Here is a 15,121-nt window from a genome sequence, read left to right on the forward strand (position 1 = left end):
CTGGGGACCTGGGCCAGACTGTGCATGAAGGAATTCTGCAAATAGTGCACAGAGGCCTCAGGAGGTGAAGTAGACGCAGTACACAGGGATACCGTCACTCTCAGGGAAGGCAAGGTCCTACCTCCACCAAATTGCGTCAGCAGGACCTCAGGATAGCCTATGTCAATGGGGTCCACCCTCTGTGTCCTTAGGAGCACGCTCGTCGTTGTGAGAGGAGTTTAAGGGTACCGGTCGTCGTCTTGGAAGGTGCCTGCGTGAGCAGGGGAGTGACTCTGTCATCCCACGGGAGATTTCTTTGGTACTTCTGGTGCAGGATGAAGACATTAAGGCCCTAGAGCGTGCACCCCATGGTAACTGTTGCAGTTGCTGGCAGGAGCTGAAGTTGCAGAAGAAAAGTATCCCTTGTGGATACTTTGTTGCTGTTACAGCAGTTCCTGGAGCAGGCTGCAGTTGATCCGAGGTCAGAGGGTGAAGTAGTAGTTGCATAGGATTGATGAAGAAAACTTGCAAGCAGAATCTGAAGAGAACTGACAGGAGAGACTTTAAATAGCCCTGAGAGGGGGATTGGCTGCCTCATCAGGCAAGGCCTACCTGGGGTCTCTGACGTCACCTGCTGGCACTGGATACTCAGAGCCCTTGAGAGTCCCTCACACCTTGCAAAGCAAGATGGCTGAAGTCTGGAACACACTGGAGGAGCTCTGGGCACCACCCCTGGGGTGGTGATGGACAGGGTAGTAGTCACTCCCTTTCCTTTGTCCAGTTTCGTGCCAGAGCAGGGGACAAGGGGTCCCTGAACTGGTGTAGACTGGTTTATGCAAGGAGGGCACCATCTGTGCCCTTCAAAGCATTTCCAGAGGCTGGGGGAGGCTACCCCTCCCCAGTCTGTAACATCTATTTCCAAAGGGAGAAGGTGTTACACCCTGCTCTTGGAGGAAATGCTTTGTTCTGCCTTCCTGGGACTGAGCTGCTCAGACCCCAGGAGGGCAGAACCCTGCCTGTGAGATGGCAGCAGCTGTAGCTGCAGTGCAAGCCTCAGAGTTGGTTTGGAAGTACTGGGGGTCCTTGCTGGAACCCCCAGGACGCATGGGATTTGCTCCCCAATACCAGATTTGGAATGGGGGACAATTCCATGATCTTAGACATGTTACATGGCCATATTCGGAGTTTCCATTGTGAAGCTACATATAGGTATTAACCTATATGTAGTGCACCCGTGTAATGGTGTCCCCGCACTCACAAAGTCTTGGGAAATGGCCCTGAACTATGTGGGGGCACCTTTGCTAGTGCAAGGGTTCCCTCACACTTAGTAACTTTGCACCTAACCTTCAGCACGTGAGGGTTAGACATATTGGGGACTTATAAGTTACTTAAGTGCAGTGAAAATGGCTTTGAAATAGTGTGTACAGTATTTCACACGGGCTGCAATGGCAGGCCTGTGCAAGAGTTTGTCTGAGCTCTCTATGGGTGGCAAAAGAAATGCTGCAGCCCATATGGATCTCCTGGAACTCCAATGACCTGGGTACCTAGGTACCATATACTAGTGACTCATTAGGGGGGTCCAGTGTGCCAATTGAAATTGGTAAATGAAGTCACTGGCCTACAGTGACCAATTTAAAAGCAGAGAGAGCATAAGCACTGGGTTCTGGTTAGCAGAGCCTCAGGTACACAGTCAAGCACTATACAGACACACACATTAGGCCATAAACTATGAGCACTGGGGTCCTGACCAGCAGGATGCCAGTGAGACAGGCAAAGACATACTGACATACAGGTCAAAATGGGGGTAACATGCCAAGGAAGATGGTTCTTTCCTACAGCAGTATTTCATTATCATGTAAACATGTAAAATACCCCAGTATATGTCCTACCTTTTAAATACACTGCACCCTGCCCACGGACTGCCTTGGACCTACCTTAGGGGTACCTTACATGTAGTAAAAGGGAAGGTTTGGGCCTGGCAAGTGGGTGCACTTGCCAGGTTGAAATGGCAGTTTAAAACTGCACACACAGACACTGCAGTAGCAGGTCTGAAACATGTTTACAGGGCTACTCATGTGGGTGGCACAATCAGTGTTGCAGGCCCAATAGTAGCATTTGATTTACATGTCCTGGGCACACATGTTGCACTATACTAGGGACTTACGGGTAAAACACCTATGCCAATCATGGATAAACCAATCATCAGGTCAATTTAGACAGAGAGGACTTGCACTTTAGCACTGGTTAGCAGTGGTAAAGTGCTCAGAGTCCAAAAGCCGGCAAAAACTAAATGTAGCACATAGTCGAAAACACATATTTATTTTAGTTAATTAATTTGTGTTCATATCATATCCTTTCAGAATATGTAATATTAATTTCAATATGTATTGTTAATTTTAAAGCAAATCAACATCGATTCAAGGCAAGCCATATTTAAACAGGGAGCATTTAATTTACACATGGCTTGTGTTCATTTCGATAGGTGCTTTATTCATTTCAAAGCATGCTATATTTATCTCTTATAGTTTCATATCCATTTCAATAAGTGTCATCTTCATTTTAAAATGTCATATTAATTTTGATATGGGTCATATCAACTTAATCAGATATCATATTCATTTGAAAATGGTTCATATAAATCTTAACATGTGTCATATTGCTTTAAATGAATGGCATATTCGTGTCAGTGGATGTCATATTCATCTTAACACCTGACATTATAATTTTAATATGGGTAATATCCATTTCAACATTGGTCAAATTCATTTAAATATATGCAATATTCATGTTGCTGTGTATCATATTGATTTCAAAGCATAACATTCATTTTGACAAGTTTAATTTTAATGTCAGCATGGGTCATATTCAGTTTAAGGCTGTTGAATTAATTTCAAATGGGCTCATATTCATTTCATGTCATATTCTTCTTAGCATGTGTCATATTCCTTTCAATAGATGTCTCATTCATATTAACGCATGATATTGATTTTAACATGATTCATACCAATTGCAACACATATTATAATCATGTCAATGTGTATCATATTACTTTCAATGCAAACCATATCCATTTTTTTTATAAATGTAATGTTCATTGCACATTATATTCCTTTCAGAATAAAACATTTTCATTTCAGTACCTTATATTCATTTCAAGCTGTCATATTCATTCCAATGTGTGTCATATTCCTCTTGGCATATGCCAGTCATTTCAAGAAATGTCTCATTCTTTTTGACAAATATTGTATATGTTTCAGTGATTGTTTTATTATTTACAATGAGGGCCATATTTATTTCAGTATGATTTATATATATTTCAGCATATCTCTTATTCAATTCTGAGTGTGATTTATTCATAATAATCACTAAGTAGCATATTCACTTTGCCTGGTTTCATATTTGTTTTGGTTCAAGTCAGATTCACTCTGCCAGGTATCATATTTATTTTGACACATAGTACATTTATTCTGGTGTATGTCATAATCATTTTGCAACACGCTATGCATTCCAGGAGGTGTCCTATATAGGGAGCTGTAATTTTGACATGAACGGCTTCCCATACCCCTCAACATGCTTAAACGAAAAATAAATGGGTTCAATGACTCATAAGCTCAGCGCATCCCAAACAATTTTTATGAAGTCAATGAGTGCTATGTAACCATTTACCAAGACAACTAAATATGGACTTCAGCACTATAAAACGTGTATGATCTTTAAGTTACATCAAAAAAAATATGCCGGGGGAGACCCGAAAGCAGGGCAAAATATATGCCTCCAGTCCCCGCAGTGTACAGCCACGTGTTTGCCACCTGTCCTAAACTGTTCAGAATCCGACAAAGTGATTGTATTTAAATGTTTAAGCTATCTGCTTGAACCATCAAAAAATGCATTTGCATACATAATTGTCTCCATCGTGGGTTAATTTTACATTTAGTACGAATGCTGGACGATTGGTTATTGAGGGACAAAGAAACTGCAAATTATTCTGTTTTCTTTTCTCTTAATATGAGACACAGCTTAATTGTTTTTTCTCTTTCTCTTTTAGGTTATTCCTTCAGCTTTCTTCTGCCTGTTTAAGTAATGTTCCGTTAAAGGATTATTGTGTTAAAAACTCTTTCCTTTCACATAGCCACTGTTCACGGTCAATTAAAAATGTTGAAACATACGTTATAAATGCTTGTTATTAATCTGCTAAAATGGTTACTTTCTCTGCTATGTTGGCTGCCGCGCTGCTTCTGCCTTTTTAGATGATGTGGAAAGAAGTGAAGATAATATCGGACTACATGGTTAAACAATGCACCGCTATTGGGTAGGAGTGATATTGTCATATCTGGTTAGCCATCCGATATGATGAGCAACAGTCTGCAAGATTCTCTTAGCGAAGCCGGTGGGAAATCAAGGATGCTGGCTCATTGGTACCGTCCAGGAAAAAGAGCATCAAGTCCGATGAACGGAAATAAGATAGTAGTCTGCATAGAAAGAGAGCTGGTACCAGGCTTTCTGAGTTTTATCTGCAATGTTTATTGCACAGGCTCTTTTGTACACTGCGCACGGAGAATCTTCCTTTTTTGCGAAATTCTTTCTATAATGAAATGAAGTATTGTTGAAACAACATATTTTTATCTGAACTCCATTAGTCTTTGGTTGTGTATGTGCACACGTATATTACTGACGTCATTGGGAAGATATTTTTTTCTTTGACTTCCAAAAATACTGACACATGTTGTAATTGTACATTAGGGCCCATATTTATACTTTTTGACGCAAAACTGCGCCAACGCAGTTTTGCGTCAAAAAAATTAGCGCCGGCTAACGCCATTCTGAAGCGCCATGCGGGCGCCGTATTTATTGAATGACGTTAGCCGGCGTTAGCCGCCGGCGCTGTCTGGTGTGCGTTAAAAAAAACGACGTACACCAGGCAGTGCCGGCGTAGGGGGAAAATGGCGTATGGGCGTTAACAAATGGTGCAAGTTAGGCTGAGGCAAAAAAATCGCCACAACCCGAATTGCGCCATTTTTTTACGACGCCCATCCCCCATTGAAATGACTCCTGTCTTAGCAAAGACAGGAGTCATGCCCCCTTGCCCAATGGCCATGCCCAGGGGACTTCTGTCCCCTGGGCATGGTCATTGGGCATAGTGGCATGTAGGGGGGCACAAATCAGGCCCCCCTATGCCACAACAAAAAATTAAAAAAAATACCTACCTGGACTTACCTTAATGTCCCTGGGGTGGGTCCCTCCATCCTTGGGTGTCCTCCTGGGGTGGGCAAGGGTGGCAGGGGGTGTCCCTGGGGGAAGGGGAGGGCACCTCTGGGCTCATTCTGAGCCCACAGGTCCCTTAACGCCTGCCCTGACCCAGGCGCTAAAATCCGACGCTAATGCGGGTTTTTAAGACCCGCCCACTCCCGGGCGTCATTTTTGCCCGGGAGTATAAATCCGACGCATATGCATCGGAGTCATTTTTTAAGACGGGAACGCCTACCTTGCATATCATTAACGCAAGGAAGGTGTTCACGCAAAAAAATGACGCTAACTCCATGAACTTTGGCGCTAGACGCGTCTAACGCCAAAGTATAAATATGGAGTTAGTTTTGCGTCGAATTTGCGTCCAAAAAAACGACTCAAATTCGGCGCAAACGGAGTATAAATATGCCCCTAGATCCCACAGAACCACTTGTGAATGGATACAGGCTCATGGGAACCGGCCAGGACGAAGAACGTCAAGTCCGATTAACGTACATAAGATATTCTTCTGCATAGAAAGGGACCTGGCAACAGGCTTTCAGAGTTTTGTTCGCAATGTTTATTGTCCAGGAGCATGTGCTTTTGATAATGAATCTGATGGTTCTATGTGAAGAATGAAAGAAGTATAAGAGAGAACTGAAACGTAAGAACCACTGTAATGAGTTCTGTTACCAGAATATCATATGTCAAAATATTGTCTAAGCTAAATATTGTCACTGGAGTTATTAATAGACTATCTACAGCTAATGGGACAATCTTTTTGTAAACAATATTTAGAACAATACATGTATGTAAAATCATATTTCTGTGCATGATATTCCAGCATAAATTGCACGATGATGCATAGAGAGGTTGGGGAAAGAGTTTGCTATTTTTATACACTAACATTGCTATTCAAGATATGATGGCAACAGTGATTCGTATGTACATATGAACAATCTGTTATTCTTCATGGTTCCATTTCTTGTATACTGTGGTGTATTGAGGCCAAAACCCATTGCATGTTAGTATGTGTGTATTTACAAAGTTAAATATTTATGCATATCTCCTCAACCGTTTATTTACTACTACGCCTAGGTGTAGCTCTACACTTTTTTGCTATTCACAGTTTCCCAGGGTAAATTTACATATAGGACTTACATGCCTACACCCTCTCAACTCAGTGGTGGAGCCTTCAACAAACGATTTATGAGTGTAAAAGTATCATTGGGGGCACGGTATCCTCCACCACAGCAAAAGATTCCTATGGGAAAGTGGAAGTAAAACTGATTAAAGTTTCTTATTTGTTAAACAAAATGTTAAAACTATTCTGTGAAAAGATACAGGTCAATTAATCTTAAATATTTATTTTAAACCTAGAACTAATACAATGCCATGTTACAATATACTAACTCCTCAAAATTAAATGTGTTTAAAATAATTAAAATATATATAAATTTAATTTATAAATAATATTTTTATATAACAATTTTAGAACATCTCAGTCTCAGTAACATTTTTATTTGTTTAATATTTACTGAATTGTGTTAAACATCTGTTTAATTAATTTACATCAATGTTATATATTTTAAATCTTTTATAAAAGTTTTATAGTTTAATCAGGTTTTTTTTTAAATAAGTTTGCTAGACAATAAAAAAAACCTAAGTAATAATTATATATAATACTTCTAACATTAGGAAATGCATTTATACTTTAAATGGTAAGGATTTATTTTAATGTTATTTCCTAGGGACTGTTACTTTAATTCCCTCCCTTTATTGATTTCTACGAGAGTGTGTTGCAGTACTAGTGGTTGAGCATGTGTGGTGCTTGACTTACTGCAAGAAAGCGCTAGAGTACATTTACACCTTCCGGGCTGTAATAACTTTAAAATTGTACTTTGGAATACCAGTATAGCAGTGTGCTTACTTCTTTATGAGTGTAGTTAGGATGTCCCTCCAAAAAAACCTTCCTTAAATTTCCCTAAGTTCATCCCATTTAGAAGGATTTTCCATTTTACAGACACTTTCACTTGTCCCCCCAAATTTTATCCCTAAAATGTATACCCACTTGTGTGGAGATCTTCACCACTGTGGTGGACATCTTTGTGCAGACAAGATAGGAGAGGGGGAGGTGGAGATGTCTGGCCGTAGGTTTGTGAATAGTATTTTGTAGTTTGTGAGTCATATTGCTGTGGTATTACTTTATATTCAACAAAGTACAGCTTCTGATTGGGTCCATGAAAGTCTGTAGAGATGAGTGATGTAAATCAATCCATCTTCATGCCAGAGATTAATTGTTGGATCTTGTACAGTTGATGTTGGGAATGAATTTAGGTTGAGTTAGTTTCAAATGAGGTAGGCACTTGCCATCCAGGTTTGGATGGTGATGGGGCAGTATTGCAGAAAATGTATTTGACAGAGGAGACTTTCAGAAACAGCTGTCTACCACTGGTCTATTTGTGAGTGTTAATTTCATCACTGGAAGTAGAAATTAGTGACTCAATGTAAATAATGAGTATGTTGGGGGGGGGTGGATCCTTGGAGATTTTGTGTGATCAGGCAGTATCTGTCTGGAAAAGTTGGAGTTGGTGGATGATGTAGGTGGGACAGTATTGAGGTGTAGTTGATTTCATTGATGAGCATCTCTATTCAAGACTGTACATAGACTGAGTAGAACCTGAAGGTAAGAGTCACAGATGCTTGCAATGTTAAGGGAAATACTGCCTGATTTCCCATATATTTCCTGAGAAAAGATAGCTGTGTCATGAATAGACATGTATAGGAGAAGTGTTGATTAACAGTTGTCTGAACATCATAGTCTTACAGTTTTCCTCCAGGTCTAGTTATTGCAAAGCCTTAGCTATGTTGTAAAGAGAGGCAATGATGTATAATTAGGAGGTTAGCTTAAAGGGCTACTTAAGACATTACTATAAAAGTTATGTATCTAATCTTTGTGCAGAACAGTTCCCTGGATCAAAATATATTTCTAATTTTCACACGTTTCTGAAAAACATAATGGAGTTGCCTTTAATTATAATATTTTCCCATGTTGATAAAAATGGTGACACATATTAAGTAAATATAACAACTATGTTTGTTACCCTTTGCTAAACAGAAACCAAAATAAATATCCTAATTTAGTTCAATTTTAGAAATGTCAAGCACATATAGCGTCAGTTTTAACAATGTAGAAATGGTGAGAGAATCAACAGTATGCACTTAAGTATTTGAAACAGAAGGCAGTATTAGACACCTAATGAAAATAACTAACACATTTATGTTAGTTAATTAATGGTGGCTTGAATGTGCGTACAGAAGCTGTATGGTCTTTTTCTTTTTTTTTTTTATTGAATACTAGTTTAGATGTTTCTATGTAATCATGTTTAAATTCAACAGTCAGAGTACAATGCATTTCTGACAGGTATTATTGTAAGCCTATCTCACGTTCCTCCTTATTAATATTATGTCTTGTATAAAGGCAGCTTTAGCAAATTTGCCACCCTTATGTTTTCCAAAAGAAATTATACAGAAAATAAATACATATATAGGTGCTTCCAATTAAGGCCCTCATTATGAACATGGCGATCCGTTCCGCTCTGCCGGCGGTGGCGGTAGAAACCGCCAACAGAGGAGCGGGCCGGACCGCTAAGTACTGAGGTGAGCACGTGTGAGCGCGTGTGTCCGTGTTTTATCGCATTTTGCAGCATTCGTACTTTTAACTCATTTTTTATACTTTTAAACTTGAATCTGTGTTTCTGTGCTTTTATTTTCTTTTAAAGTGTTGTTGGCACTGTTCCTGTTTTTAGACTTTTAGGGACATATTTATACTCTGTTTGCGCCGGAATTGCGTCGTTTTTTTTGACGCAATTCCGACGCAAAACTAACTCCATATTTATACTTTTAGCGCCTGGACAAGGCAGGCGTTAAGGGACCTGTGGGCTCGGAAGGAGCCCAGAGGTGCCCTCCCATGCCCCCAGGGACACCCCCTGCCACCCTTGCCCACCCCAGGAGGACACCCTAGGATGGAGGGACCCATCCCAGGGACATTAAGGTAAGTTCAGGTAAGTATTTTTTTCAGATTTTTTTGTGGCATAGGGGGGCCTGATTTGTGCCCCCCTACATGGCACTATGCCCAATGACCATGCCCAGGGGACAGAAGTCCCCTGGGCATGGCCATTGGGCAAGGGGGCATGACTCCTGTCTTTGCTAAGACAGGAGTCATTTCAATGGGGGTTGGGAGTCGAAAAAAATGGCGCAAATCGGGTTGAGGCGAAAATTTTGCCTCAGCCTGACTTGCCCCATTTTTTGGCGCCCAAGCTCCATATTCCCCTACGCCGGCGCTGCCTGGTGTACGTCATTTTTTTTCACGCCCACCAGGCAGCGCCGGCGCTAATTTTTTTGACGCAAAACTGCGTTTGTGCAGTTTTGCGTCAAAAAGTATAAATATGCACCTTAGTCTTTTGGACACAACTAGTAATTTGTTCATAACGTGTACTTCACATATTGACTAACGATTTTTAACAAGCACCATTACCTGTGTGGACGTTTCTTCTGGGGGCTGTTGGGGATCACTTTTCTTCTGGCCGGGGGTCCTCTCAGTTTACGGACCTTTTCAGGAACTTTGGGCCTGTCAGAACCCACTTCCGTTTTTTATGGCAGGGACCAGCGGTTAGCGGTCTAGCTGATCTAGGTCTAGTGGCTCTAGGGGGGATAAATGAAGGCAGCTACACGGCCGCGCAGCTGGTGCGCCGCTGCCGCGCCAAAGGTGCACCAAAGGCAAGCCCGTCTGCGCCCGTCCGCGCCAGAACGGGCCAGAGGGCCAGGGATCTTACATCTTCCTCTAGAAATAATAGGTATGCCTCCTCAGATCTCAGGAGTTTTGCTGGCACTCAGTGCACTCACACACTGATTCCTGGCAATTCCGCCCCTTGGAAATGTGTGCAGTGCAATTGGACTGAGCCTAAGCCACTTACGGTGGAAGAGCAGAGAGTCCGGGGAGAAGGAGGGAACAAGTCAGAGTATGTTCTTCGCGGAGGCACAAGGGATTTCAGAGTTATGGGATCCTTTGCCCTAATTAATGCTAGATCTCTCCCCAAGCACAATCTTGAAATTAGTGAACTCATTTCCACCTTTAATATAGACTGTCTTTTTGTAACAGAAACCTGGACAAGGCTTGACTCCGATCCAGATTTTATTGAGGCCTCCCCCGCGGGCTTCTCTTTTTACAGGTTAGACAGGACTACAGGCAGAGGAGGAGGACTGGCTATTATCTGCAGGTCAGACCTCATCTGTAACTGGAGCGGCACGAGTTGTACTTCAGAGGCATGTGAAACTATGGCCTTTAAACTTTTTTATGGTAACTCCTTAGTCTCAGAAGGTTTGTTAATCTACCGTCCCCCTGGTCCCCTTCCTAAGTTCCTCTCAACATGGACTTTCCTGTTGGAACCCCTTATCATGGCCCCTAAAGCAATCATATTAGGAGACTTCAATATTCATTTTGATGAAACGAGCGATCCGCTGGTCACTGAATTTCTTAACCGTATGGCTGCTTTGGACTGTGTTTTAAAGGAAGGGCTGGCCACTCATATAGCTGGCCATATCCTCGATGGGATTTTTACCCGTCCTGAGGAGGAACTAAAACTTATAACTACCCCGTTAGATTGGACTGGCCACTCGCTCCTGACTTTTAAATTCATGGAAAGACTGCCTTTTCTGACACCCATTCCCCCGAATAAATTGCTAAGATCTTGGAAAAGTATCAAGGCCGAATCTCTGGAAACGGCATTAAAACATAGTTGGAAAGATCCTAAGGTGTCTGTTTTACCGCCACTTGCCAGTTTTAATCAGGGAATTACTCTGGCAATTGATTCATTAGCGCCGTTGAGGGCTTATGCACCACGCATTGGGAAAAAACCCAGCCAACCATAGTTCTCTCTGGACCTCAAAATACTACAGAGGAAATACCGACAGCAGGAGCGCCGCTGGATACTGAATCCTAGTGCCAGTGAGAAAGCCAATTTAAAATCAGCCTTAAATAATTATAAAGAGGCTTGTTTTGTGGCTAAATCTGATTATTTCACACTTAGAATTAGAGAGGCAGCCAATTCCTCCAGAGAGTTATTTAGAGTTATTAATGTTCTTACCACCCCCTTGGGCACGCCCAAGGTGGAGAGTTATCAAAACGTTTGCAACAAAATAGCTAAATTCTTTGAAAGTAAAATTCTAAACATCTACTCTAGCTTCATTCCGGATAAGGCTCAGGGGAATTTCTCTCCCTTGGCAGCTACGCCGATGCTCCCTTCTATGGCATCCACTGGTGCTCCCGATAATTCATGTCTACTCTCTAAGTTTAAAATTCCATCTCAAGAGGTTATTTGTAAGTTGCTCCTCAAATGCAAATCAGGTTCCCCATTAGACCCCTGTCCCCCGGCCATCTTTCAACTGGTCCCGGAGTTGGTGGCATCTATGCTGGTCCCTATTTTTCAGGAAGTCCTTACGACTAGCATATATCCAACGGCATGGAAAGAAACCATCATAATCCCCTTAAAAAAGAAGGAAACTGGTAAACCTGATGATTTAACTATTTTACGCCCAATAGCTTTGCTTCCTTGCCTGGCCAAAATGTTTGAAAAATATAATAATAGAGAATTGGTCAACTTTCTGTTAGAGTCACAGGACTTAGACAGCTCTCAACACGGTTTCCGGAAATCCCACAGTACTGAATCAGCTCTCATCTCCTCATCTGATACTATACGCAGACTGATAGATGAGGGTCAGGGGGTCTTTCTGGTTCTGCTGGACTTGTCTGCAGCAGTTGACACCATTGCTCCACATATCCTGCTAGAACGTTTACATCAGATAGGCATCAGAGACCAAGCCCTTAAGCTCATTGAATCCTTTCTATCAAATAGGTGGGCTACAATAAGCAGTGGAGACTTTAGATCCCCTGCCTATCTTCTGCCATGCGGGGTTCCTCAGGGCTCTTCGCTTAGCCCTACGCTATTCAATGTTTACGAGGCCCCGCTGGCAGAACTAATACGCTCATTTGGCTTCATCCCAACTTCCTATGCAGATGACACCCAACTTATCATTCCGATTAACAAAGACATGGAGGAAGTGGCGACCCGCTTTAACGCTTGTATGATAGCGGTGAATAGCTGGATGAAGGCTAACTGGCTAAAACTGAACTGTGAAAAAACTGAGATCCTTTGCTTTGATTCAAGAGGGAACAGTTGCCCTCCAATTGGTGGCCCGAAGAGTGTGGCACTCTTCCTGTGCCAGGATCAACCTTTAGGAACTTAGGACTACTGTTTGACGATCATCTATCCTTTAAACCCCAGGTTAATCAGATAATTAAAACTTGTATGTGGATTCTGAAGAAATTGAAGACATTTTTTCCCTATATCCCACAACCATGGAGAACTACTGCTACTCTGGCCTTGGTCATTTCCAGATTGGACTATGGGAATGCACTTTTGCTCAATCTGGATAAATGATCACTAAATAAACTGCAGCTGATGCAGAACACTGCTGCTAGGTTATTACTGAACCTGCCACGCTCGGCCTCTGCTAAGAAGAGCCTTGAAAGCTTGCACTGGCTTCCGGTAGTCCAACGGATCTCTTTTAAAGCCCTCTGTATCACCCACAAAGCCGCACATGGGATTGGTCCTCTATTTTTGACGACTAAGCTACAGTGGTACAGACCTAAAAGGCTGCTGCGTTCTGCCACCACTTACCAAATTCACGTCCCCCGCACCACAAAGGCTAAGTGGGGTGACAAAGCATTCACTATTGCAGCTGCTAAGGTTTGGAATTCACTCCTGCTGGAACTGAGGAGAGAACATAATTACCTTACTTTTAGGAAACGGGTTAAGACCTGGCTCTTCCCGTGATAAGCCTTAACCCTGAGTCTCCCCCTGAGCCGGCACAACCTCACCCTAGTTAGCACTTCGATGCCCTCGGGCCGGAATGCGCTTTATAAATACACGATACATACATACATACATACACATCCCAACAAAACACACGCATCCCGTGAACCACCCACTGCCTGGAGAGGAGTGCCGATGACGACGGCCAAGTCTGCCCACAGGCTGTCGGAAAGGCCCAACCCACCCATCAAATTATGAACCACCATTCCGCAGCCAGTTCCGGGGCAGGAACCACTGCCACACAAAGCTAGGCAGAAATGAACCAAATATAAGGAACCACGCACCGGAGTCCCACAGAACGTGCTGCGGCAGCCATGGATAGAGAGCTGCAGATCATGGCAGCCCTGCCATATACCTCCACGACCAAGACCACAGACGAAGACGAAGTCAGTAAGTACTGCAACCTAAGACACAAGGGAGGAAAGGGCTCAGTTACATACCCACCCACTCCACCCGTCCTGCAACGCCCCCAACCCTTCACAGCAGCACAAGTCATACACCCCACAGCAAGAGGTACTTACCCGACACAAGGATAATGCAACTTGACCATAGTGCATACAAAAGCCCCACACCCATGAAAAAGTGAAACAAATGACCAGGGTTTAACGGCATGCAGCCCAAACACAGGCCACACAGAAACTTTATTCACAGGCTCACAGAGCCAAACAGTGCAAACAGGGCCAATGGCCAGTCCATATATCGACAATTGTCATGGGCCACAACAGGCCCAACATGACTCCCACAAGTGCTTTTTACTCCACATAATGGGGCACCATATGGGCATTCAGGCACCTCACGGAAGGGGGGCAGGGGGCGGTGGGGATTTTCGACGGGGGTGGGCCTTTGACTTTCTTTTGGAAGGTGGGGGGGTGGGCTTCTCCTTTGACGGGGGTGGGGGCTGTTTGGCTCAGGTGGAGCTGGATGGCCTAGGCTCTGTCCGGGCCTTCTTCTTATCTGGGGAAGGGGCGCGGGAATGTGAAGGGCGGACCAGGGTGGACTGTGATGTGGAAGGAGCGAAAAGGGCAAGGAGGTGAGCACGTTTGAGGACAAGACGGGATGGGCCAGTGGGTTGGAAGAGGTCAGCACAGCAGAGAAAAAGTTTCGTTGGAGCAATTGGGGTGGGTGTGGATGAGGGCGTGGGAGTGGAGGTAGAGGGAGTGGATGTATGGGGTGTAGGGGGGTGTGTAGTGGGTGCAGGTGACTGCTCAGTATGCTGTGGCGTCGTGGATGTCTGATGGGTGGGTGTCTTGGAGCGTTTGGGTGTCTTAGGAGGTGGGGGGGTTGACACAGTGGGAGAAGACAGACAGCTAGTATGGATGAATGTTGAGTGGGTGTCTACAAGTCTGGTGAGTGTGCTGCATGTGTCAACTACAGTAGAGGTTGTGAGTGCAGGTGTGGTGTATGGGGTGCATGAATGGCTGTCTGCTATTGTGGTGAGTGCAGAAAGAGGAGCAGTAACAGTGAGTGAAGGTGCAGTGCATGAGGGTGTGGATGAAGAGGGGACAGACAGGAAGGCGGAAGAGGTGGGCACACTGGGGGAAGTGGACATTGTTGTGTGTGCAGGTATCTGTTGGCTGTGTGAATGCTTGTGGTGGGATGTGTGGTGCTTGTGTTTTGAAGTGTGCTTCTTGTGTGTTGATGTGCTTGTAAGCGTGTCTGAATGTGTGCTTTGGACGGGTGAAGGGAGTGGGGTGCTGGAAGGGATAGAGAAGGCTGAAGGGGGACGGAATGGCCAGGGAAACTGGCTGCCGTCCAAGAGGAGGCCAGAGCCTGAAAAGATCTCTGTAGGGCAGACATGGCATCGTGAATGCCATCCAGATAGGCATTTGACTGCTGCACCTCTAATGCTAGCCCCTGAATGGCATTGACGATGGTTGTCTGCCCTACAGAGATGGTTCTCAGGAGGTCAATAGCCTCCTCTGTGAGGGCAGCAGGGCTGACTGGGGCAGGGGAGGATGTGCCTGGGGCGAAGGAGACGCCCACAT

The sequence above is a fragment of the Pleurodeles waltl genome, chromosome 5 (assembly GCF_031143425.1).
Source record: "Pleurodeles waltl isolate 20211129_DDA chromosome 5, aPleWal1.hap1.20221129, whole genome shotgun sequence".
NCBI lineage: Eukaryota > Metazoa > Chordata > Amphibia > Caudata > Salamandridae > Pleurodeles > Pleurodeles waltl.